Genomic DNA, 25,618 nt, shown 5'->3' with positions numbered 1-25,618 from the left:
TAGGCAGGCCCCGCCCACTTATGAATTTCTCTGGAATTTCACTTTTTTTAGTCAGTTATTTTTATGTAGTTCAAAAATAGAATATTTTGCAATATTAAGTTAGAATTAAATATATAACAAATAACAGCTGGACGATTCGTTTTTATTCTATTATATATATACCTAAAGGGAGGAGGGAGAAATGAACACCTTTCTTTCTCACACTCTCTTAATGTGAAGATAAATTACTATAGATTTTTGAATCACAAATGCAAGAATCTTTAGGTTTGGGGCAATTCCATAACAGTGCTTTGTACTGCTGTTGCCTGTTGATAGAAATAACAGAGTTTTAACCTGAAAAATTGATTTTAGGGATTAAAGTTCAAAGCATGAGGAGAAAACTGTTGCCAGGGAGCCAAGCTCTCAATGACTGAGCAAGCCAAAAGGATACTGATATCACTTTTAGATTGATCTTTAATATAGAGGAATCTAAATCATCCTTATAGTGTTCTTCTTATTTACAGAGCCAGCAGGAATGATCAAATCAATGACGAGGCTTTTTAGTGGATTGAAGAATATTTATTATAACAGGTATGTAAATATTAAGTTTCCAATGAACTGCTTTTTAAATAAAATTTTTGGCTTTTTTCAAATAAAATTTTTGGCAAACTTGGTAGTTATGAAATTCGCTTTTAAAACATGTAAAAATGAAAGTCCTGCCGCATTATTTCGTTCTTTTGTGGCTGCAACCCTGTTCTTCAAACAAATGTATTGACAATTTAAAAAATAGATGGAAGCACAAACTCTTTCACGTGTAAATGAAGGTCTAAATCCAATACTGTAATGCTAATACTACATTCATGTCTAGAGTAGTGATGATTAGGCTACTATTAATAGTGCAAATTATAGTTTTGGAAATTTTACAATGAGTTTTTGTTTTTTTGTTTTTGACTCAGTTTGATTTTTTGTTGCCTCTTTCTGAACATTTTTTCTATATGACTGAATAAGGGGCTTAATTCTTTTTTTTTTTGTACTTTATTCTTACTTTGTTTATTTATATCGTAGTTATCTGAGACCTGACTACAAAGGCCAATTAATTGACATGAGTCAATTAGGACAAGAAAAATAGAGTATTTTCAACAAATTTCTTTTTCTATTAATATTCAGAAAAAATTTCACTAGGCGATCTAAAAAAAAGGTTGTTTTTCCTTTTTTTTGTAACTAGAAGTGTACTCTTTTAGATCAGCATTCGAAGGAATTATAGTTTTTTAAGATGTTGTTTGGGAATATCTCATGAGTTGCTGTCAGACATATTAGCTGTAATTCACAAAGTGATCTTGTTTGCTTTTATATTATCTGAAAAAAATTATTTTCTTTTTCTTTCAAACTTTAATCATATTTTATTGTAATCAGATTCTATTTCTATTCATCCTCTGAAAAAAGAACGAAACACATTCATTTAAATATAGTTCAACTGACACTTCATAATTCATGAGGTGGAGTTGCTCAGACCGAAGTGGAGACTCGTTTTAAGGATCACGGAAGTACTAAAGGGCATATCTAGCTTGAAAGTTTTGTAAAGTTAATTGCACCCGTTGGTCTCCCTTATGGCTGAAATATGCTGGTCTCGAAAGAATTGGCCTTGTCGATATTTCATAATTAGTAAAGGAATTTTAATAGCTAGAATAAGTGAATGTTAAATCAGTGTTGTAAATAAGAATTCTGTTCTCTAATCTGTTCTGTTCGCTAAGAATGCTGTTGTCTCTTATATAAGAATAATAATGGGAGTGCTTTATCTTATGTCTACAAGAAAGATGATGTTATCCAATTCTGCTACTGACTCTTAGTGACGAAGAATACTCAGCTCACTCTGATATCTTAACCCTATTATAGCAAAAATAAATTACATTACCTTATCAACTCCCTCACAGAATTCCGTTTATTTCAGGTTTCGCGTTTTTTTTGTTCTTATGCTAGCAACTGCTCCCTTTTGATACTATGTCCATTACAGTCCCGTTAACAATGCATATATAAAAGGTACGTACTTATCCCTCTATTACTTAAGGGCTATATTACGTAACTGCAGTTCTTTTACATTCTCTTAAATGCTCATTCTTTTAAAAAACAAAGTTTACTGAATTTCTTCCAAACAAATTTATAATTGTTCTTAAATATGTTAGTTGTCGTTTCAATGTCCATTTCTGATTGGTGGTTCAGTATGTAACTTCTTTTTAAGGACTAATAGTCCAGTAAAAATAGTCCAGTAAAAATAGTCCAATAGTCCAGTAAAAATAGTCCAGTTTGACCAGGGATTTGAGCAACAAAATGTTTTTGGTACAAATGTTCAGAAAAGCTAGCTCAATAACACATCAAAAATCGGCTGTGTAGAAATACCCCTTTTTCATGGAAAAGAGATTAAAAAATGGGAAGGGGAATCTTCAATTTAAATTTGTTCAGTATTTTCTGGCTTGAAATGTTGTTTCCTATTAATTCAAGTCTGAGAACACTGAAAATCACATTAAAATTGAATAATTCCATCACTTAATTTCTCATTTCCACCCTAGCTGAGGTCAAAAGGGGTAAAAATACCATTTGTGATACATAATTGAAAAAAAAAGGAAATAGGGTACCAAATGATGGACTTTTTCAATTGAATTGGACTTGAATTGTCTGAGAAGTTTTGACGATAATTTTCCTAAAAAATAAAATAAAAAAATAAACTACTCGTCTCCCCTACTCGCACATTTTTTATGCTTTTGCTTTTGAAGAACTCATGTTTGGTCTGGAAACGTGCAAAAGCTTAGGAGAATTTGTGCTCTGACGCAAGCATGGGAATACTTTAAAAGAAGGGCGTAAGGAGTGATAATATTATCTTAAATTTTGTTGGTAAATTTAGTTTTTTATTAAGAGGCTCCACATTTTTTCTGCCTATGATTATAACAGGAGTTACCGTTTGAAAAATTATGTAACAAAATCTTCTGCTGCTTTTCTTCTGAGGCACAGTACTAAATAATTGTTATCAGTGGCTTTAGCTGATAAGCATCTGATTGGCTCAATTTCTTTTAGGGCTGGAGCACAAATTTTTGTTGGAAAATTATAATCAGAACTACCGTCACGCAATTGAAATCATGGAAATTGAAGTAAGTCATCATTGCGTATGATTTTGCTGTCCCTTATTTCCTTGTGCCATTTTTTTTTACCTTTTCATAATAAAATTTTCGAATAACATTTTTGGCAAACTTCGTAGTTATGAAATTCGCTTTTAAAACATGTAAAAATGAAAGTAGTTCCAAGACTATCAGAAGTAGTCTTGGAACTTCTGATGAAAATGAGGAAGATTTCAGATTTCGAGGCTTTTTGTTATCTTTACTGGTAGATTAGTTCTATTAGGAGAACGGAAATTTCAAGGAAACAGATTTACGCCCGTAATTTGTTTTTTATAATTGTACTTTTGCCCCTTCCTCCTTTAGTGATGAAATGATAGATGCTTTTTGAGTTGCTGAAGTTTTCATGTATGCAAATATTTTTTAGACTCGTTTTCCTCAACTCACCGTCTTTTTTTCTTTAAATTGTTTGTCATATGAATTTGTGAGTCATTTTAGGCCACCTCCGAATATTTAGCTATTTCCAAATTGTGCCAGTATGTATAATTCCGGTAACAGCTTAGTAATACAGCATTAAAATTCTCCCCTTCTGTAGGCTCCCCCTTGCATAAATAAAACAACATAAACAGGTCCTCAATTAAATTTTTTTTAAACTTGCCTTCGTTTTTTTTGTTAATTGAAAAAGCGGATAGTGTATTGTTTCTAGAACATACTTCAGTTTTCTAAATTCATTCTATTTTTTTAATTTCTATATTCCAGTATTTTTATATGCCCCAATTTTTTTTTTTTACCCGCTTTGCATCTATTTGTTTATATCAATTTATTGTCTGACAAATTCAGTCTTTTGCTAAACCTTTTTCCTGTAGCAATGCATGGAAATATGTTGAGTCTCTGCAATGTATGTCTCTTGTTGGTTGCGGATCGTATATCTTACTGAGACCGGTTTTGGTTTCTCTACCTTTCTCTGCCAAAGTCCGTAAGTTTTATGTAAAATTCCTAAAATTTTATCCTTATGCAAAGTATGGTTAATGGGTATTTTTTTAATGATTAAGAATTATTTTTGACACGTGTCAAAAAAGGTGTTTCTTTTTCTAGAGTATTTTCAGAAATTCGCTTTTCTCTGCTCCATGGCTCATCCCTCTATTAAAAAGAATATTCCTACTAAGTCATGTATTCTATTCGGTGGTTAAATGTCGAATATTTCACGGAATAATTTATCAAGGTTCAAAAGAGTAGTTGCGATACATGTGCGAAACTTCAAATAGAACAAACAAAACAATATCTTACTCCATTTTCTCTTCTGATGATTTGTCTTTTCTTAGCTTTATGCTGATAGTTTGGCTGCGTTCGTTCTGATTCTTCATCTGAAATGCTTCTGACTTCAATTGTTTTTCTAAATTTAATTCTAGTTATTTTTATTTTAGATTGCTTCACTATATTTGTGTTGTCCGTTACAATGCAGATTGATACAACTACATACCCTAAATATACAACTACATCCTAAGGATATTAATTAGCTCTTAGGTCTAGAATATAAAATTTGCGGAATTCTTTATCTTGCGTAAAAAAGAAGCAATTCTTGGCTCCTAAAATTTTTTGGATAAATTTCATATGTGAGATATAAATTAAAAAAATTATGTATTCTCACTTTTCTAGTCCCAAACCTGTTAAACTTTTTCATCTGAAATTAATCATTTGCATAAGTTTGGGTCATTCCCTGAAATGTCTTACAAAAAACTAAAATACTTTGAATCATAGTATCCCTAACCTGTATATCGAAGGCGAACCTAACCTACCTATCGAAACTCACGTTATAAAGTATAGAATAGATTTTAGAATACAATAGAAGTATAAATTTTTATATTTCCCCAAATTCTATTCTTTCCCAATATTCCAGTCGTTCAACAAAAACTAATTATGGTAATGTCTATTTTGGTGATGTGATGACAATCTAGAGGTTATTGCTGATTCCTGATTATTTCTAAGATCCAATTTCTGAAATAATTTTCCCGTTCATCACAAATAGTGAAGGTTTATATTATTTAACTAATTATGTACCTTTCTCTCGCCGGTTCCGAAAATATCAAGTGAACATCCAGAGCCAATCGAAAAGCAGGTGGTCCCCAAATTAGGCGGGAATAGGTCGTAATAATGGATTTAAAGTAAAATGGAACTTCTCAGAAGGATGATAAATTTGATCATCAAAAAATAATAAACTGCTGGAGTTATGCCAATAAGACAGAAGTAAGACTAGATATTCTGCTTGCTATCTTGGATTGGGAATATAAGCTCCAATTACCTTATTTTGAAGATTTCTATATGCTGTGGTTTTGAGATACTTAGCTAAATCCCTCAAAAACGACGTCTATCTAACCCTAAAAATTTCTTATATTTCAAAAAACTAGTTTCAGTCGATACTAAATGCGCTTTATCGATTGGTCGAACCCGAATTTCTATAGCTTATTTGGGTCTCGAAATAGAAAATGATTCCCCAAAATGCATCATGTCTCCTTTTTTTCTAAAATACATAAAAATTGGAATCAGCCATTGATATTCAAATTCGATTTGTCTTATCTTGAAGACTAGATAACTTTCTTTAACAAACCACTGCTCGTCAACAATACTCCTAAAAATCCAAGTGCACTTTCAATTTTATCTCAAACTTTTCAGTCTCTTGTGAAACATAACTCCTTCTGGATTACTGCAGCCACTATTTAAGACCGCAGCAACCTATTCTCCCCTCTCGCTATAGATTTTAGAAAACAGATGTTTTGAGTGTTTGTTCAGTTCAAGAACTTTTGAACAGTTTGAGCCCCTCTCCCGCAGTTACCGAGACATAATTACCGTTTCTACCAAGAGATTGCAATCGAATCCATATCCAGGATAAACATCCACCTCCATATGGACATGATTCAAATTCAGCTAAAAATATTTGAAAGGACGAATACTAGATTCGAACCGAGATAAACCCGGTGTAGTTCAACTGAGACTTCTTTTTATATAGCCTACTTCCAGAATCCGTAATAGTATCCTATCAAACAGTTCGTGGTAACGAACTGTAAGTAAGGAGTGACCTGGCTCAGTAGTAACCGAAACTCTAAAAAACGAAATGTTGATAACAGTAGTTACATCAAAAGAATCAGATTTTTATGCTGATTTCAAGTACATAAGTTTCATCAGTCTTAGTGTTACCAATCAAAACTTACGCGCCTGAGACAATTTGCCTTATTTTCGAAAAAAGGGGGAAATAATCCTTAACATTCATAGAACTTTAACGAAACTCACACCATCAGATTCAGCTCATCAGAGAACCCTACTATAGAAATTTCAAACTCCTGCAAAAATTGTGTAATTTTGTATTTTTTGCCAGAAGAAAAATCACGGATGTGTGTTTTTTTTGTTTGTTTTTTTCAGGGCTCATTCGGGCTAGGAATTGACTAGGGGTTGACCTCCCTTATATACGTAATAAAAACATACGAATATAAAAGTTCGTTACGTAAGTTAATTCGTAAGTTATGTCAAAACAAAATTGTGAGAAAGCCATTTAGCCAAAAAAAAGTAAAATTAATATGCACATTTTGTTTTAATTATTCATGTACGGTGAGCCAAAATCAAAGCTGCATACTTAAAAACGTTCAGAAATTACATAAAAAAACAAGTTTTTTTTAACTGAAAGTAAGGAGCCGCATTAAAACTTAAAACGAACAGAAATTATTCCGTATATGAAAAGGCCTGTCCTCTCCTCAACGCCTCGCTCTTTACGCTAAAGTTTGACTCTGTTCACAACTTTTGTTTTTTAAAACAATAAAAAACTTAAGCGTAAAGAGCGAGGCGTTGAGCAGGGGACAGCCCCTTTCATATACGGAATAATTTTTTTTCGTTTTAAGTTTAAATGTTGCTCCTTACTTTCAGTTAAAAAAACATGTTTTTTTTTTATTTAATTCCAAATAGTACCAGAGCTTGATAAGTGGAAACTTGAGCTTGTCTCTGAAAAAAAAAAGGAATGTACCGTTACCCAGCATGATTTTCAATCCGTTAATTTTGAATTGAAAATCCAGTATATTGCAGTAGGCATCAAGGCATGGCTAATTGTAGAAAAAAGCCAAGAGAGATAGTCCAAGTAATTGAGAGGCAAAAATGTCTAAATAGAACGGGTAAATGGCGGGAGTAAGTATGACTCTTATTGGACAATTTCATGGGTCTAAATATCTTGCTGCTAGATTTTCGAATTTGATAAGTCTAATCACGCTCTAGAACACGAGAACGTGACGTTGCACCTCGGCATTGATTCCTTTCAGATTTTTTTTGGAAATTAAAATCGATTTTTGTTTAGAGCGTGCAACTCGGCCCAATAGTAACCGAAATTTTAAAAACGGAATTTTGGGTACAATAGATGCAGAAAAAGAATTCGTTTTTTATGGTTATTTGAAATAGGTATGGCATCTATATTCTATATGGCATCATTACATCATGTTAATGTCATGACTCACCAACTGTGCCACAGAAAAGGTGATATATTCTGTGATATTTTTTGCTAAACTACGATCCTCCCCTAATTAGAACCAAGTTCATTTCGATCTAAAATTCTAAGATAGTTTAGCGATTAAATAGTATTGAAATTGTAAACAAAAATTGCGACTTTTTCCTTAAATCTACTGAAAAGATCGAATTTCACCTCCCAAAAAAGGATATTAGGGCCAAAAGCTATAAGCATGAGGAGAGAACTTTGCTAGGGAGCTAAGCTCTCAATTACTGAGCAAGCCAAAAGGATAATGATACCACTTTTAGACTGACATTTGAATATAGAGGAATCTAAATCATCTTTGTAATGTTTTTTCTTATTTACAGGACCAGCATGAATGATCAAATAAACTAAAAGGCTTGTTTGTGGACTGAAGAATATTTAATATAACAGGTATATAATTTTTAAGTTTTTTATTTGACTGCTTTTTACCATGTTTTTCTTTTCAAATACACTTTTGGACAAAATAGCCTTAATAATCGCACACTACATTTTAGTAACCGAGAAAATGGTTTTTGAAACATGTAAAGGAAAAATCCGACAGCATATTTTTTCTTCTTTTGGGGCCACAACTCTATGCTTTTTCTAAAATTTGTATTGGCGATTTGAAAATTGAAAAATGGATAGTGTACAGGTTTAAAAATGTCCTATAGTTTTCTAAATTATTTCTGTATACTTAGTTTTCCATTTTTTTTTTAATCCAATATTATTATTTTTTCAGCTTTATATCTGTTTGTCTGTCTTGTACCTAGCTTTTTCCTTTTGCAATATATGGTAATAAGTTGAGTGCTGGGCTGTCTTCCAATTTTGTATCACTCCTTATCTTTCTTAAACTTTCACTTGTTTAAGCTGAATATCAATTATTTGTTATAATTTGGCATATTAAATTTTTTGGAAAAAAATTCTCAACTCTGTGTTTAGAATTCTATTTCTGTGAGTTTAATGTTGTATTTCTATTGGTTATATATAGCATGTAGCCAATCGAATATCTAAACTGTTCATGATATTGAACGCTGAGTAATGAATGACCTCATATTAATGATAGTATATGCCGAAAGGCATATACTATCCATGCGTCAATGAATGAATGCATCGAAGAATTTACTATATACTATAATGCGTCAATGAATGAACAACTTGAGCGGTAGGGCGTTTATTATACAAGTTCCCAGAAACGAAACTAAGGTTTGGTTAGTGTCTATGGGTAAATTGAAACGGGGATCCCATGGACGAGAAGAAAAAGCGGGAATTTGTTTGAATGGTCACTGAAATATTAAAGGACTCGTTTAACTTGAAAATAAATACGAGCGGTATATATAGGATTATATGAGTTGAATTCTTGGAAATCTTCTTTTCGTCAAAGCCAAAAGACGAGAACATAACGCCAGACTTGGAAATCGTTTTCTTCATTTTAGTTTGTGAAATCAAATTCCCAAAATTTTTGAATGTCACTTTATTTAGTCAATTATTTTTATGTAGTTCAAAAATAGAATATTTTGCAATATTAAGTTAGAATTAAATATATAACAAATAACAACTGGACGATTCGTTTTTATGCTATTATATAAATACTTAAAGGGAGGAGGGAGAAATGAACACCTTTCATTCTCACTCTTAATGTGAAGGTAAATTACTATTGATTTTTGAATCACAAATGCAAGAATCTTTAGGTTTGGGGCAATTCCATAACAGCGCTTTGTACTGATGTTACCTCTTGATAGAAATAACAGAGTTTAAACCTGAAAAATTGATTTTAGGAATAAAAGTTCAAAGAATGAGGAGAAAACTGTTGCCAGGGAGCCAAGCTCTCAATGACTGAGCAAGCCAAAAGGATACTGATATCACTTTTAGATTGATCTTTAATATAGAGGAATCTAATTCATCCTTATAGTGTTCTTCTTATTTACAGAGCCAGCAGGAATGATCAATTGAGTGACGAGGTTTTTTAGCGGATTGAAGAATATTTATTATAACAGGTATGTAAATATTAAGTTTCCAATGACCAAACAAAATTTTTGGCTTTTTTTCAAATAAATTTTTTGGCAAACTTGGTAGTTATGAAATTCGCTTTTAAAACCTGTAAAAATGAAAGTCCTGCCGCATTATTTCGTTCTTTTGTGGCTGCAACCCTGTTCTTCTTCAAACAAATGTATTGACAATTTAAAAAATAGATGGAAGCACAAACTCTTTCACGTGTAAATGAAGGTCTAAATCCAATACTGTAATGCTAATACTACATTCATGTCTTGAGTAGTGATGATTAGGCTACTATTAATAGTGCAAATTATAGTTTTAGAAATTTTATAATGAGTTTTTGTTTTTTTGTTTTTGACTCTTTCGTTTGATTTTTCGTTGCCTCTTTCTGAACATTTTTTCTATATGACTGAATGTGGGGCTTAATTCTTTTTTTGTACTTTATTCTTACTTTGTTTATTTATATCGTAGGTATCTGAGACCTGATTACAAAGGCCAATTAATTGACATGAGTCAATTAGGACAAGAAAAATAGAGTGTTTTCAACAAATTTCTTTTTCTATTAATATTCAGAAAAAATTTCACTAGGCGATCTAAAAAAAAGGTTGTTTTTCTTTTTTTTGTAACTAGAAGTGTACTCTTTTAGATCAGCATTCGAAGGAATTATAGTTTTTTAAGATGTTGTTTGGGAATATCTCATGAGTTGCTGTCAGACATAATAGCTGTAATTCACAAAATGATCTTGTTTGCTTATATATTATTTGAAAAAACTATCTTTCCAGTCTTTTTCTTTCAAACTTGATCATATTTTATTGTAATCAGATTCTATTTCTATTCAACCTCTGAAAAAAGAACGAAACACATTCATTTAAATATAGTTCAACTGACACTTTATAATTCATGAGTGGAGTTGCTCAGACCGAAGCGGAGACTCGTTTTAAGGATCACGGAAGTACTAAAGGGCATATCTAGCTTGAAAGTGTTGTAAAGTTAATTGCACCCGTTGGTCTCCCTTATGGCTGAAATATGCTGGTCTCGAAAGAATTGGCCTTGTCGATATTTCGTATTTAGTAAAGGAATTTTAATAGCTAGAATTAGTGAATGTTAAATCAATGTTGTAAATAAGAATTCTGTTCTCTAATGCTGTTTTGTTCGCTAAGAATGCTGTTGTCTCTTATATAAGAATAATAATGGGAGTGCTTTATCTTATGTCTACAAGAAACATGATGTTATCCAGTTCTGCAACCGACTCTCAATGACGAAGAATACTCAGCTCACTCTGATATCTTAACCCTATTATAGCAAAAATAATTTACATTGCCTTATCAACTCCCTCACAGAATTCCTTTTATTTCAGGTTTCGCGGTTTTTTTGTTCTTATGCTAGCAACTGCTCCCTTTGGATACGGTGTCCATTACAGTCCCGTTAACAATGCATATATAAAAGGTACGTACTTATCCCTCTAAGGGCTATATTACGTAACTGCAGTTCGTTTATATTCTCTTAAATGCTCATTCTTTTAAAAAATAAAACTTACTGAATTTCTTCCAAACAAATTTATAGTTGTTCTTAAATATGTTAGTTGTGGTTTCAATGTCTTTTTCTGATATGTGGTTCAGAAAAAGAATTGGTGATTAACTTCTTTTTAGGGACTAATAGTCCAGTAAAAATAGTCCAGTTTGACCCGGGATTTGAGCAACAAAATGTTTTTGGTACAAATGTTCAGAAAAGCTAGCTCAATAACACATCAAAAATTGGCTGTGTAGAAATACCCCTTTTCATGGAAAAGAGATTAGAAAATGGGAAGGGGAATCTCCAATTTAAATTTGTTCAGTATTTACTGGCTTGAAATGTTGTTTCCTATTAACTCAAGTCTGAGAAGACTGAAAATCACATTAAAATCGAATAATTCTATCACTTAATTTTTCATTCCACCCTAGCTGAGGTCAAAAGGGGTAAAAATACCATTTGTGATACATAATTGAAAAAAAGGGAAATAGTGTACCAAATGATGGACTTTTTCAAGTCCATCATTTTGATGTTCTTAAGGGTTTATATCCGAATTATATTCACTGCTCACCAAATGATGAACCTTTTTATATTATTAGTTATTTAAATAATTTCGAAGGAAGAAAAGGATGTCAGTTGTGCGGGACACAAATCTGGCTTGGACTTGAATTGTCTGAGAAGTTTTGACGATAATTTTCCAAAAAAAAAAAAAAAAAAAAAAAAAAAAAACACTACTCGCCTCCCCTACTCGCACATTTTTTATGCTTTTGCTTTTGAAGAACTCATGTTTGGTTAGGAAACGTGCAAAAGCTTTGGAGAATTTGTGCTCTGACGCAAGCATGGGAACACTCTAAAAGAAGGGCATAAGGAGTGATAATATTATCTTAAATTTTGTTGGTAAATTTAGTTTTTTATTAAGAGGCTCCACATTTTTTCTGCCTATGATTATAACAGGAGTTACCGTTTGAAAAATTATGTAACAAAATCTTCTGCTGCTTTTCTTCTGAGGCACAGTACTAAATAATTGTTATCAGTGGCCTTAGTTGATAAGCATCTGATTGGCTCAATTTATTTTAGGGCTGGAGCACAAATTTCTGTCGGAAAATTATAATCAGAACTACCGTCACACCTTTGAAATTATGGAAATTGAAGTAAGTCATCATTGCGTATGATTTTGCTGTCCCTTATTTCTTTGTGCCATTTTTTTTACCTTTTCATAATAAAATTTTCGAATAACATTTTTGGCAAACTTCGTAGTTATGAAATTCGTTTTTAAAACATGTAAAAATGAAAGTAGTTCCAAGACTATCAGAAGTAGTCTTGGAACTTCTGATGAAAATGAAGAAGATTTCAGATTTCGAGGCTTTTTGTTATCTTTACTGGTAGATTAGTTCTATTAGGAAAACGGAACTTACAAGGAAACAGATTTACGCCCGTAATTTGTTTTTCTATAATTCTACTTTTGCCCCTTCCTCCTTTAGTGATGAAATGATAACTGCTTTTTGAGTTGCTGCAGTTGTCATGTATGCAAATCTTTTTTAGACTCATTTTCCTCAACTCACCGTCTTATTTCTTTAAATTGTTTGTCATATGAATTTGTGAGTCATTTTAGGCCACCTCCGAATATTTAGCTATTTCCAAATTGTGCCAGTATGTATAATTCCGGTAACAGCTTAGTAATACAGCATTAAAATTCTCCCCTTCTGTAGGCTCCCCCTTGCATAAATAAAACAACATAAACAGGTCCTCAATTAAAATTTTTTAAAACATTTTTTTTTTTATCATTCTTTAAAAATGAGCAACTCTTCATAACTTTGGACCATTAGATGGGGTTGAGGGAGGTTGCGTCACTTTTGGAGACATATTCTTAATATTTCAACAATTCTTATTAAAATGGTTGCATTAACGCTTTGCCGAGACGTTATGTTTACTTTTTTGTCCCCCAGGGACAAAAAGTAAATAATTATCAGTGGTTTTTCTATAGAGTGAGTGATATATTTTGTCACAATTTTATGGTTCTTAAATCGTACTGCAAGATTTTCACATTTCTAACTTAAATCATCTCTATTGGGCTTATAGGACCATTACAGATTTCACACTTCTAACTTACATCATCTCTATTGGGCTTCTTATTTGTAGGACCAGCATGAATGATTAAATCAACAATGAAGCCTATTTGTGGATTGAAGAATTTAGTATACATGGTTTTAAAATTATATGTTTTTATTTGATTTTTTTTTTAAAATTCAGTTGATGGCATAATAGCCTTAATAATAGCCTTCTACATTTTTGTAGTAAAGGAAATAGCTTTTAAAAATTCCGACTGCATGTTTCTTCTTCTTTTTTAGTGGCTTCTTTTCCCAAAATTTGTATTGGTGATTGAAAAAGCGGATAGTGTACTGCTTCTAGAATATACTTCAGTTTTCAAAACTCATTCTATTTTTTTAATTTCTATATTCCAGTATTTTATATGCCACATTTTTTTTTTACCTGCTTTGCATCTATTTGTTTATATCTCATATTAATTATAGTATATGCCGAAAGGCATATACTATATTTGCCGAAAGGCATATACTATTTCGGATAGTATATGCCGAAAGGCATATACTATCCATGCGCCAATGAATGAATGCATCGAAGAATATACTTTATACTATAACGCGTCAATGAATGAACAACTTGAGCGGTAGGGCGTTTTTCATGCAAGTACCCAGAAACGAAACTAGGGTTTGGTTAGTGTCTAAGGGTAAATCTAATCGGGGATCCCATGGACGAGAAGAAAAAAGCGGGAATTTGTTTGAATGGTCACTGAAATATTAAAGGACTCATTTAGCTTGAAAGTTTTTTAAAGTTATGTGCACCCGTTGATCCCCCTTATGGCTGACTTATGCTACGTTCCAAAGAACTTGCCTCATCGGTATTCCGTAAATAAACTTAAATAGGTAGAATAAGTAAATATTGAATTAATATAGTAAATAAATACGAGCCATAAATATACGATTATATGAATTGAATTGTTGGAAATCCTCTTTGTCGTCAAAGCCAAAGATAGCACTTGGTACAGTTGTTGCCTTTTGATAGAAAAAATAAGAGTTTTAACCTAAAAATTGATTTTAGGAATAAAAGTTAAAAGCATGAGGAGAAAACTGTTGCCAGGGAGCTAAGCTCTCGATGACTGAGCAAGCCAAAAGCATATTGATTTCACTTTTGGATTGATCTTCAAATATAGAGGAATCTACATCATCCTTATGGAGTTTTTCTTTTTTACAGAGCCAACAAGAAAAGTCAAATCAACATTGCGGCTTGTTAGTGGATTGAAGAATATTTATTATAACAGGTATGTAAAAGTTAAGTTTCCAATGGTTTGCTTTCTTAAAATAAAATTCTCGGCAAAATTTGTGGTCAAAAAATCGTTTTCAACACATAAAAAAAAAAAAAAAAAAAAATCCAAATTTGTATTGACAATTTAAAAAAAAGACAGTGTACAGTTTTAAGAATTTCCTTTATTTCTGTAACAACATGGTAAGGTGGTTGGTTTTCACCTACTTTGTTTCTATTTTCCCCCTAAAAAGACCCTGAAAGTTTCAACTTAATAACCTCAGCTCATCCTTAGATGTTGTTGATGTTCCTTTTTGACAACCAGAGGGCACAGTGTGTGTTTGATTGTGATCGTTACCCCTCTCAACACCCTGATACAGTACCTTTTAGAGACCCAGGATCAAACATACCCCCTTTTCCCAATAAAAAACCTTATATGTTAAGAACGGGTAACTTTTATAACTTACAACGCTTGCTACGGGGTATTTTGGGGGCATTGTCATTATTGGAGGCATAGTAATTTGACCTTTTGACTATATTTAACAAAATAGCTATTTCAAAATTATGATCAAAGCTCCTAAAGCTAATCTTGTCTTTTTGGCAGCCAGCCTAGAAGGTCTGTCCATAACAGACTGAATAGTATTGTTTACTGGTTTTTAATATAATTTGCTAAATCATTTTTATTAAATTTGTATATAAGGCATTAAGTGAATATTCTCCAAATGCCTCTTTAAAGAAATATTACTATTTATTTTGATTCTAATTTCAATAAATATATATGGGATGTATTTCGCTTTTTACTATGTCATTAATAATAATAAAAAATTCCGTAAAAGAAGTTTTTCAAAGAAAAGTAAAAGCTATCTTGATTGTTACAAACCTGACCTGCCTCATTCCCTAACTGTAAGAGTCCAAAGCACATTTAGGTCATCACTTTTCTGGGGGTCTTTTGGATAATCCTTTGAGGAGGGGACTTCTTTGTTCCAAGTATAACCGTTTAGTTTCTATTAAAGCCTAATTTTCACAACTAGGGTGTAATTATATTTTAATCCCTAGAGTGTTTCAAATAAAAAAAGAGAATATTTTGGCCGAACGCTTGTGAGTTGAACATGTAGTCTATTGCAATGCTGGTGTCTAATAAGAGGTCTCCAGGGGAGGGGCGCAAGATAAATGATTGCACACGTCCGAAAAACCAGGGATTGAGGGAGGTGGGCTAAATGTACTGTAGATTTCAGCTGTGCGTATTGTCCCGCGCTCTTATTTTTTGTCTGACGTAACTTTCTGGAATAAAATTTCACAGTTTTTTCTGTCTGAAAGGCTGTAGAAAAGCTATGTTTGCTGTTAAATTATTGAAGCTTGCGTATATTGAAACCCATACGTCATAAAAAAGATGTTGCTAATTTATATTTTCTGCTAAGCATTATTTGCCCTTATTTAGACATACTTTAATTCACCTAGCATACCGAGCCACCAATTTATATCAGTCTTCCGCGTTTATTATATTTGTGTTTTCTCATTCTATATCAGGAATTTACAATATGACCAAAAAAAAGAAAAAAAGCTATTTCCATGTTGCTACCCACGCGAAGAAGAACAGCTTTTATTAAATGATGTATTTATTGACAAGCATATGTCTGAATGATTCTATGTTGCTAACTTACTTTGACTGATAACATTCTAGGTAAATTGTAAATCTTGAGGGATTTCTTTTCTATACACCATTAATCATTTCATTTTCAGATGTTTTTTCTGCGAAACACTCGGGAAAGAAAGCTCTGGACACGTTCAGGAAAGTTCTGAAACAATTATTCATTAGACAAAGAAAGTTCTACCAGTTAAATATATAGGGAGGAATTTAATGATACCCGGCACTACCCAGCTTGCATGACGATCAAGTAAGTAATTTTCTAGATTTCTAAACTGTACATATTATTTTTATTTTCCCCTTACTTGTTTGATTTTATTTATTTATATAATTTTATAATATTTATTTATTTATCTATACTCATATAACCTGCACACTTTCAAATTGGCTGTCTTTTTCCATGCCATTTAGAATCGACATTCATATCAAGACATTAAAAATGAAGTTGCTAATGCTGGAGTTAAATGCGGAGGAGGGTGTAATTCCAACTAATTGGCAGATTCTGCGTGAAATATAAATATTGATATAAATAACATTTAACGATTGTGAGGAAGAAGTCACGGGCACCTTCTTATTCCCTTTATATTCACGATAGACGAATGGACTAGTATACACTTCGCTAAAAGAGGATTTTCCTTCATATTTGTTTCTTAGTTATTTTTTCACTTAAATATTTGGCTGGTTCTTGACTGTCTATTTCTGTGGCTGTACACCTGATACGTAGGTGCATTGGGCCTAGTGTATAATACCATGGGCTAGTGTTCTATTTTTACTTGATTGCCTCCAAGGGAGCAATCATAATTTTTACATAATAAGAACAAGTGCTGTTTTTCTGGTTTTACATATTCTTATAAAATATTAATAATTACTGCAATATTAAGAAAATGTTTCCCGTATTTTTATCTGCAAAACATTGCTTTATGAGATTTTTAAGAAAAAAGAATTTTGAAGACAGATATCAATTACTTCTTACCTCAAGTCATCAAAAGTGTAAACTGTTGAAATATGTGATTGTGCAATAGAAATCTCTGTTGTTCGTTTACAAAACAAAAAAGGTCAAATTAGGACAATTAACATAAAGGGCAAATCGGCTCAAGTGTTAACATTTTATTTTACATGCCTATCCTTTGTAGGCTACCGTTGTTCTGACTATTTATAATTCAAGAAGTTCAAAAACAATATATCTTGTTCACGTTTAGAAAATATCTGGTTGGATCCAAATAAACTTTAGCTTCGTCTCTTGTCAATTTCCCTTGTTTTTTTTTTTTTGGATTTCGTTAATAAAATGAAGGAATAGATTCTAATAATGTAGCTGTGAGCAATTTTTCAATACGAAAAATAAAATGGTTTCATAAAGCTGAAGTCCTATTTGATTTGAAATGATGTATAACATGCTGTGGTTGATACAAATATGATATCATTTCGTCACTACCACTGATCGCCTGCTGATAAAATGTCATATTTTAAGTTCTCTTTAATTCAGTATTTAGTATCATTTCGTAATTTCAGGTTGTCTGAGTAACCAATGAAGGATTTCCGGAAATTCAAAGTGTCTCGAACTTGTTCAACATTCTCTATATTATCGTTTTTCAAGGTAAGTGGTTTTATGCGCGTGCATTGTCTTTATTTTTTCAAGTCAAACAACTATGCCTCTGGGGTTGAAATCCCCGGCCCTGTGAGTTAAGCCAAACTATTTGTTCAATTCACCGTGGCCCCGGGGGTCGACACCAGGGCCAAGGTGAGTTCACATCACTAAAGGGGGAAGGGGCATAAGCAGGATTATGGGAAAAGCCACTTTCGGGCGTAAATCTGTTTCCTTGAAAATTCCATTCTCCTAACAGAACTAATCAACCAGTGAAGATAGCAAAAAGCCTCGAATCCTCAAAAAGCCTAGCGATTTTGTTCAACTTAGTAGAAAGTTCTGGAAATTAGGTCTTTGATAATGACCCCCCCCCCCTGCACTCAGGGTAAGGTTTTTAAGTTATGTCCTGGGAGCATATAAGAATTTTATTGAAATTTCTGTCGTAGAAACTTCAAAAGGGCTCATTTGATTGGAAATTGAAAGGGCTAGGGTCATTTTCAATAGTTGAAAGCGATTGGAGAGTGACTACCGCCCCTCTCACGCCCACCATTTCCCCAAACACATCCAATCAAAATTTTGACATAGCCATTTTGTTTAACGTAGTTGAAAGTTCTGGAAATTCAGTCTTAGAGGATGACAACCACCCTAACAGACCTTAAGGTAAGGGTTGTAATTTATGCCCAGGGGGCATATAAGGTGTTTATAGAAAGCGTTGTCGTTTCAAAAAGGGCTCATTCGATTGGAAATGGAAAGGCCTAGTGCCCTTTTTAATAGCAGAAAGTGATTGGAAGGCTTGACCTTTTTCTAGTAAAGATCGATGTGAGTATAATGTATTTATTTTGTTGTTGTGTTGTTTAGACCTATTCAAAATAGCCTGAGCTTTTTTCAGATTATTGCTGTGATTCATTTTTTTTCTGTTATGTTTAAGGGACAGCTAGATTAATATCCTTTTTTTTTTAAGAACTTGGAGATTAATACTTTTTTTTGTCTCTTGAATCTTAAGATTATACTCGAAGACGAATTTGATATGCCTAGCTGGAAAGTTTTAGCTGAATTTTTCTTTTGAATTTAGAGTTAATATTGAAAATTCATATCTTCTGATAGTATAGAATTTAGTGTCGCTATTCAAGCTATTTCAAGGAGAAGAGAGGACTATGCTATTTCAATAATTGAGAATTTTCTATTTGACTTCCCGTTTCCATTCTCTCTTTCGTGTAATTCATTATGTTTGACATATACTATAGCCAAACTGAAACAGCTTTGCCATCAAAACTCAAATCGTATGTATGTGTCTAAAGAAAAGAAAATGACTAGCAAATTCAGTTTTCAGCTCCATTTCTGTTGCAACTTTTTTTTTAATTTAAATTAGTTAATTATTTATCTTTATGAATAATCTGTTAATCACTATTTTCTCTTTCTTTTTGACTCCCAGCTGCTTAAATGAATCGGTGCACTCTTTTGGTTTATCAAACCGCATATGAGTAGCCAAGCTTTTCAACCCCCTGACACAATGGCTTGGAAATAATCTGTAAATGATGATGAATCTATGAAAAGCTTAGGTTTTTTTTTTATAATTTTTTCCAATTATATTTTAAGTATAACACCATGTACGCATTTAGGAATAACTATCAGTTAATGTCCGTATTTACAGTTTAGCTTCATTGATATAAGTTGCTTGTTGTGAATGATTTAATATACTTGCCCTTGACTTCTGTTGAAAGATCAATGTCCGTGTACTCTACTTGATGCATATTCCTTCTACATTCTTCATTCTATATTCTGTGACGAAAGGGGACTACGGTACTTTAATTATTTATCAGGAACCAAAGTTCTCTGTCTGTTTGTTAAACAATGGTGCACTTCCAATCAGTTCCTTGAAAATTTGAAATGTCGCACGATTAAACTGTATGCACGATTTAGCTCATATCTGTATTTACAGACTAGCTGCATTGATGTAAGTTACTTGGTGTTAATGATGAATACACTTGCCCTCTCTGACTTCTGTTGAAAAATCAGTGTCTATGTACTCTACCTGATGCATATTCCATCTTATTTACATAAATTTTACGACAATTATGGTACTTTAATGCTTTTTTTTTCATTTTAGGCCATCTGCAGTGAAGTCTTTCAGTGCTTCACGATTCCCAATTTATCACTGATAAACAATAACTCTGATGACACTTTCCGGTTTTATCCGATGGGTGTTTCTTCAATCTAACTGTAAGTTTTCTTATTTTAAAAAATATTTATTATAATTTGCCCACATGAGGGGTACCCTTCCTTCGAAAACGATGTTGGCCCCTCCTCTCCCCTCAAAGAAATATTTCGGCTATTTACGACCCGAAAAATTATTTTCATATTTTTTTCCCCTCTTCCCTTTGCATCGACTTTAAATATTATATACATTTCCCCCGCTATTTAACTTTTAATATTAGTCCATCACTATTTTCAAATAAGAGCAATGAATTGGGACCCTGCAAAAAGCCATTGTTTATCATACGAATAGGGAAAAATTGTAATTTCAATGCATATTTGCATGTAGTTTGTTTTTCTTCAACTGAGCGGATTATGGCTTGAAATCAAGCTTTTGTTGTTTCTTGCGCTAGAACGGATATTGTACTAAACCATAGGCTGAAACGGCGAGTACGATGCCTCATTTACTGGTGATATTTTACTTATACCGACATTTAGCTAGCGCTAATTTGAGCCGATCATATTTTCTATAGTATATCTTATTAGCTGAAAATATGTGTGAAACATTTTAAGTGTCTCAAATTAACACTAGCCAAATCTCTATAGTAGTAAAATCTCATTTTACTAATGTGAAATTTTATCAAGGCATACATTTAAGGTTTAAGGCAAATCTGAGGCTACAATTTTAATATAAAAGTATAATAAGAGTAAATTGAGTGGATTTTTCAAAGAATGTTTTATTGGGTTCTATAAGTTTTCTTTTTGCAATTAAAAAACCTTCAATAGAAAATTCTTCGAAATTAAATCGTTGATTTTAGTTGCTATTTTTTTCTGCACCCTTTCTAGTTCAGGCTTCGGATGTTTTGATTCTCCGTTTTTATGTGTTTTTCTCTTGGTGGATTTTATTTTTTTGCTTGTGCTTTTCTCCATAGCTTTCATATTTGGCTTCAAATCAAGGGCTTCTGGAAATGAACTAAAATCTGCTGGCCTGTTTTCTGCTTTTTGTTAGATTCGCCCTGTCCCTTACGAAGATTCGCCCTGTGGTACTTGGTGAGTGATTTTCGTTGGCTCTCATCCATACTGACGGAATAATTCTCGTAATAAAACTCCCCTGTATCTACACAATTAAAAAAAAAAAAAATTTATTGGCATTATTTTAAAAACATCTGCAATGTTTGTTTTATCCAAAAATAGCAGTTAAAATAGATTGCAGTACAATGAAATTATATTACCAGAAAAATTCTTAGTAGAAAATCCAAATGGGAAACATAAAAAAAATTTGACATTCTGAAAAAGTGTAAATTCCTTCTTTTGTTGATACTACAGCAAACACCTAGTTGAAAAGAGATTTACCACCTAACTGAAACTCTCACACGAGAATGTTTATACAAGGATTAAAAAATGTCAAAGACGAACTTCGGGTGTACGGTTGTACAGCCCAAGCAAGTTCTGATAGCATTTATATGGGGAATCTTTTACCTGATTTATGATGTCGAAATTTTACCCAGAGAAGTTCTAACCGAATAATGATAATGTTGATTTAGTAGCTGTTAGTGAAAAAGGGGAAAGGACTTATTTCAATATCTAGGTATTTTTAGCTAGCTCCCAGGTCCCCCTCACTTACTTTGAAGCGAGTATTATCTTTTCAGCCGACAGGGGTGTCACGAAATGGCTAGCTTCATCCATTGTTGCGTGGTTTTGCTAAAATACTATTTCTCTGCCGAAAAAAAAAAATTGGGAACGATGTTCTTTTTCTCTATTTTAAAATTTTATTGTCTTTTATATCATGCATAATATGTAATATCCATCTATTTCCAAGAATTTCGCAATCTCCCCCCGCCCAACTGTAAAAGTGTAAAGCCTACTCTGTCTGCATTTTATTTTAAACTCTGTGTCTTAAACACTCATTGGAAAATAATAATAAAATCAATCTGAATATTGAAACGAATAATAAACTAAATATTAATACTGAAAACGAAATAATTCCAAATCAGTTATGAACTCAAATTATGTTAATAGTCTGACTTTCAATATTTTGAAAATTGAAAATTTAAACTAAATAGGAAAAACAAAGATAGAGATATCGTAATGTTTTAGGTAAAAGATTAGCCAAAAACTGGGGTTCTTTCAAAAATAAAGGTTTCTGTTAAAACTCCTTAGTTAATGCTTGGAAACTAATTTCTGTTATAGCTTATCGTAATTCACGCAGACGCATTTAAACACGAATGAGATCGTCTGGACAGTGTTAATGACAAGTTTGAAAATTTACCTAGAGTCCTAGTGGATGAGTGTCTTGGGTTTAAACCCCTAGTTGAAATTTGTATGCTGTGGAAACTGAGACATTTCATTCCTCTAATGGTTTTAAGGATGTTCGATTTCTCACTAATTCATGTTTTTTTATATTGTGGAAGCGTATGGTCGATTACATTGGATCAGTCGACGAATTGGGTATCTTTGGGTTAAAACATGTTTGAGCTATTTTAAAACTTCTTTTAGGGTAAGTGGTCTTTTTTTTATCTCAATATTGCAGATTATAGTGGTGTGCTTGTCTGAGATGATGTTATGAACTTTGAATGTAGTTTTAAGTGTTTTAAATTTCGCAAGTTGTTAAAGAATGGTTGTTTTAGTGTTTGGCTGGAGATGACTGTTGAGATTATGAACAAACGAGGGAATAAATAAGCTAAGTGGTGTTGTGATTGTTGTGAAATGTTTTATTTTGTGTTCTTTTAGGGCTAGCTGAGTGTTTGTGTCCATATTGGGCTTGGTTTTGTTCGAGGGTTTGTATAGGGAGATGAACATTTTTTTTTTGGGGGGGGGAGAAGATTATGTTTCGAAGATATAGGCAGGCTTCAGATAATCAAAATACTGAACACAAAACAGAGGTTTTGCAGGTGGGGATCAGAGTCAAAATGAGATTTTTAATCTCGGGCTAGTTTAGGGCACGAAGTCGCGAAGTACGTATTTCATGATGGGTAGATATATCAGAGCTTGTTGATAAGCTGAGATGTACAAGAAATTTCAATAGGTACGTTTAGAGGACCCAATTGTGGCTCTTTTGCCCATTTTCGCTTGAATACCACTTCATTCAATCTCAAACTTTACATATATAAATATGTTATTTATATTTAAACTTATTATTATACAGGGAGTATTTAAAGAGATCCTAAGTGATTGAAAGTCAATCAACATAGCCCATAGAAATGTAGTTCGACAACCGTATCTTAAGTAAAAACGCAGTAATTACGTATGCCGCAAACTGTCTTTGGTTTTTTCAGTGCATTTATTTAAGACTTTGTAAGCTCATAGGTTGCAAATCTGAGGCTACCATTTTAATATAAAAGTACAGTAAAAGTGAATTGAGTGGATTTTTCAAAAAAAGTGTTTTATTGGGTTCTATCTGCTGGCATGTCAAGGAGGCATACTTGTGCCTCTATAAAGAGGCGACCCACCACAATGTTAAGCGATTTCAGGTCCTAGAGGTCGCAGAGAGACGGCGGTAATCGCATTTTGTAGCCCAAGCTCAAACTAAGAAACTTGCAAAATTTCGTCCTCCTCCGACTTTATCTTCATGGGGTAAACTGGGCCGGAAGTTTGGACCCTCCCACCACAGCCCCCCTTTAACGTTGTCCGACTGGGCTAAAATTTAGAGGTTAAGCTTTCCTAGGGCCCGGGAGCTTATCCTCGAAATTTCAGCTCAATCCGACCACTTAATCGAACCGATCAACTTAAAACGAACAGAAATTATTCCCTATATGAAAGAGGCTGTGCCCTCCTCAACGCCTCGCTCTTTAGGCTAAAGTTTTTATTGTTTAAAAAAAAGTTGTGAGAAAGTCAAACTTTAGCGTAAAGAGCGAGGCGTTGAGGAGGGCACAGCCTCTTTCATATACGGAATAATTTCTGTTCGTTTTAAGTTTTAATGTCGCCTTTTACTTTCAGTTTAAAGAAATTTTTTTTATATTTAAAGGCTGCGAAAGTGGGGGGTTTGGGGGGCGGTAGCCTCCCAACTGTGCCTCCTAATCCCTGTACGTTTTAAGGTTCGACCTTTTAACTCAGCCTCTTTAACTCTTTAGAAAACGTAGTTTTTTTCAAATAATTTTCTGTTAGATAACAAAAAGCTTACAAACTCCTTCGGCACTTGATGAGTCATTTTCGTTTGCTCTCATCCAACATGACGGAATACTTCTCGTAATGATAAAAATCCCCTCGTCCCCACAATTTTAACAAAATTAAATTTATTGGTATTATTTTAAAAACACACTTGCAATGTTGGTTTAGTCCGAAATTATCAGTTAAAATTGCTTGCAGCACCAGGAAATTATCATACCAAAAAATGCCCAGTAGAAAATCCAAATGGGAAATATAGAAAACAAAATTGACATTTTGAAAAATTGAAGAATGCTTCTTTTGTTCATATTACAACAAACACCTTGTTGAAAAGAGATTTACCACCTAATTGAAACCCTCACAGGAAAATGTCTTATACAAAAATAAAAAATGTCTTGAAAAATGTCAAAAAGACGAACTTTGGCTGTGCGGCTATACAGCTTAAGTAAGCTCTGATAATATTTTGTAGGGGAATTTTTTACCCGATTTATGATTTTCGTCTGTCTAAATTTTACCAAAAGAAGTTTTAACCAAATAATGATAATGTTGATTTAACAGCTGTTAGTGAAAGGAGGGAAAGGACTTGATTCTATATCTAGGTATTTTTAGCTAGCTCCCAGGTCCCCCTCACTTACTTTGAAGCGAGTATTATCTGGCCAGCCGACAGGGGTGTAGTGAAGTGGCTAGCTTTATTCATTGTTGCCTGGTTTTGTTAAAATTACCATTTTCTGTGCCAAAAAAAAATTGGAAAAGATGTTCTTTTTCTCTATTTATCCAAAGTTTAGGCAAAAAGATCATCTTTAAGAATGACAAACATGTTATCAAAACAAATCTGCAAAGAATTTAAAAACTAGCCTATGGAATAAATAATTTTGAAATCAAATAAGCTAGAATTTTGACTTCATAATTTTTCTACTCCGGTAGAAATTTTTTTTTCAACAATAGGAAAAAATTGGAAAAGGTGTTCTTTTTCTCTATTTATCCAAAGTTTAGGCAAAAAGATCATCTTTAAAAATGACAAACATGTTATCAAAACAAATCTGCAAAGAATTTAAAAACTAGCCTATGGAATAAATAATTTTGAAATCAAATAAGCTAGAATTTTGACATCATAATTTTTCTACTCCGTATAATGTTTTGCAATACTATAAACATATAAAACAGAAAATAATCATAAAAGCTATCGGTGAGCTAAGTAGATGAACGAATTCATTGGAAACTTCAATAGAAATCGCACTCAGAGATCTCTTTAATCACAGGCAGTGCAATAGCGCTGCCCAAGTGAAGAGTCGCTTTAAGCGATCTCAACGCTTCTTCGAGCGCTGCATATCTCTTTTTTAATAGTTCTAACTCTTCTTTAACTTCTTGACACCGGATTCTTTTCCTTAGCCTGTACCATTGTGCGGCTTCCTTATTTCTTTCTTTTACAATTTTCTTACGTTCTTGTTGAATGTTTGAAGGCTCCTTTTCACCATTTCTTTTCTTAGGAGAGGTCTTCTTTCTTTCTTTGGGCCTTTTTACAGCGGTTTGGGGGCAACTTGTAGATCTCCCGACAGCGTTTTCTTCGCCTCCGTATACATTGTCCTTTCCTCTATGTTGAGATTGACTGAATTCCTTGTCCAGATCTAAATTATCACATAATATGTCAAGTACGTTTTCTTTGCTTGTAGCTGCTGTTTTTCCGCTCC

General features: G+C 32.9%; 1 protein-coding gene and 1 long non-coding RNA gene across 18 annotated transcripts in view; both read left to right on the top strand.

Annotated features, from left to right (window-relative positions):
* LOC148953209 (uncharacterized) overlaps positions 1 to 14,265 on the top strand; it is a 48,657-nt gene extending 34,392 nt beyond the window's left edge. The window contains exons 7-9 of the long non-coding RNA XR_016141700.1: positions 10,937 to 11,025; positions 12,166 to 12,239; positions 14,206 to 14,265. This is a non-coding gene — a long non-coding RNA (uncharacterized LOC148953209). The remainder of the gene's footprint in view (positions 1 to 10,936; positions 11,026 to 12,165; positions 12,240 to 14,205) is intronic.
* LOC148953208 (ATP-dependent RNA helicase vasa-like) overlaps positions 414 to 25,618 on the top strand; it is a 152,188-nt gene continuing 126,983 nt past the window's right edge. For 15 of the 17 annotated variants that reach the window (XM_089088362.1, XM_089088372.1, XM_089088373.1 and 12 more), the window contains exons 1-3: positions 16,150 to 16,301; positions 17,561 to 17,645; positions 19,741 to 19,853. The gene's annotated coding sequence lies outside the window, so the exon portion shown is untranslated. Of the gene's footprint in view, positions 571 to 1,927; positions 2,017 to 3,045; positions 3,120 to 7,908; positions 7,999 to 16,149; positions 16,302 to 17,560; positions 17,646 to 19,740; positions 19,854 to 25,618 lie in introns of those variants that run through there. The other 2 variants (XM_089088363.1, XM_089088364.1) reach the window with 2 other exon arrangements.

Source organism: Artemia sp. Qi Xiang Cuo, chromosome 4 (genome assembly GCF_049724085.1).
Source record: "Artemia sp. Qi Xiang Cuo chromosome 4, ASM4972408v1, whole genome shotgun sequence".
NCBI lineage: Eukaryota > Metazoa > Arthropoda > Branchiopoda > Anostraca > Artemiidae > Artemia > Artemia sp. Qi Xiang Cuo.
Note: the sequence above shows the minus strand (reverse complement) of the source record. Positions and strands in the feature narration are given on the sequence as shown.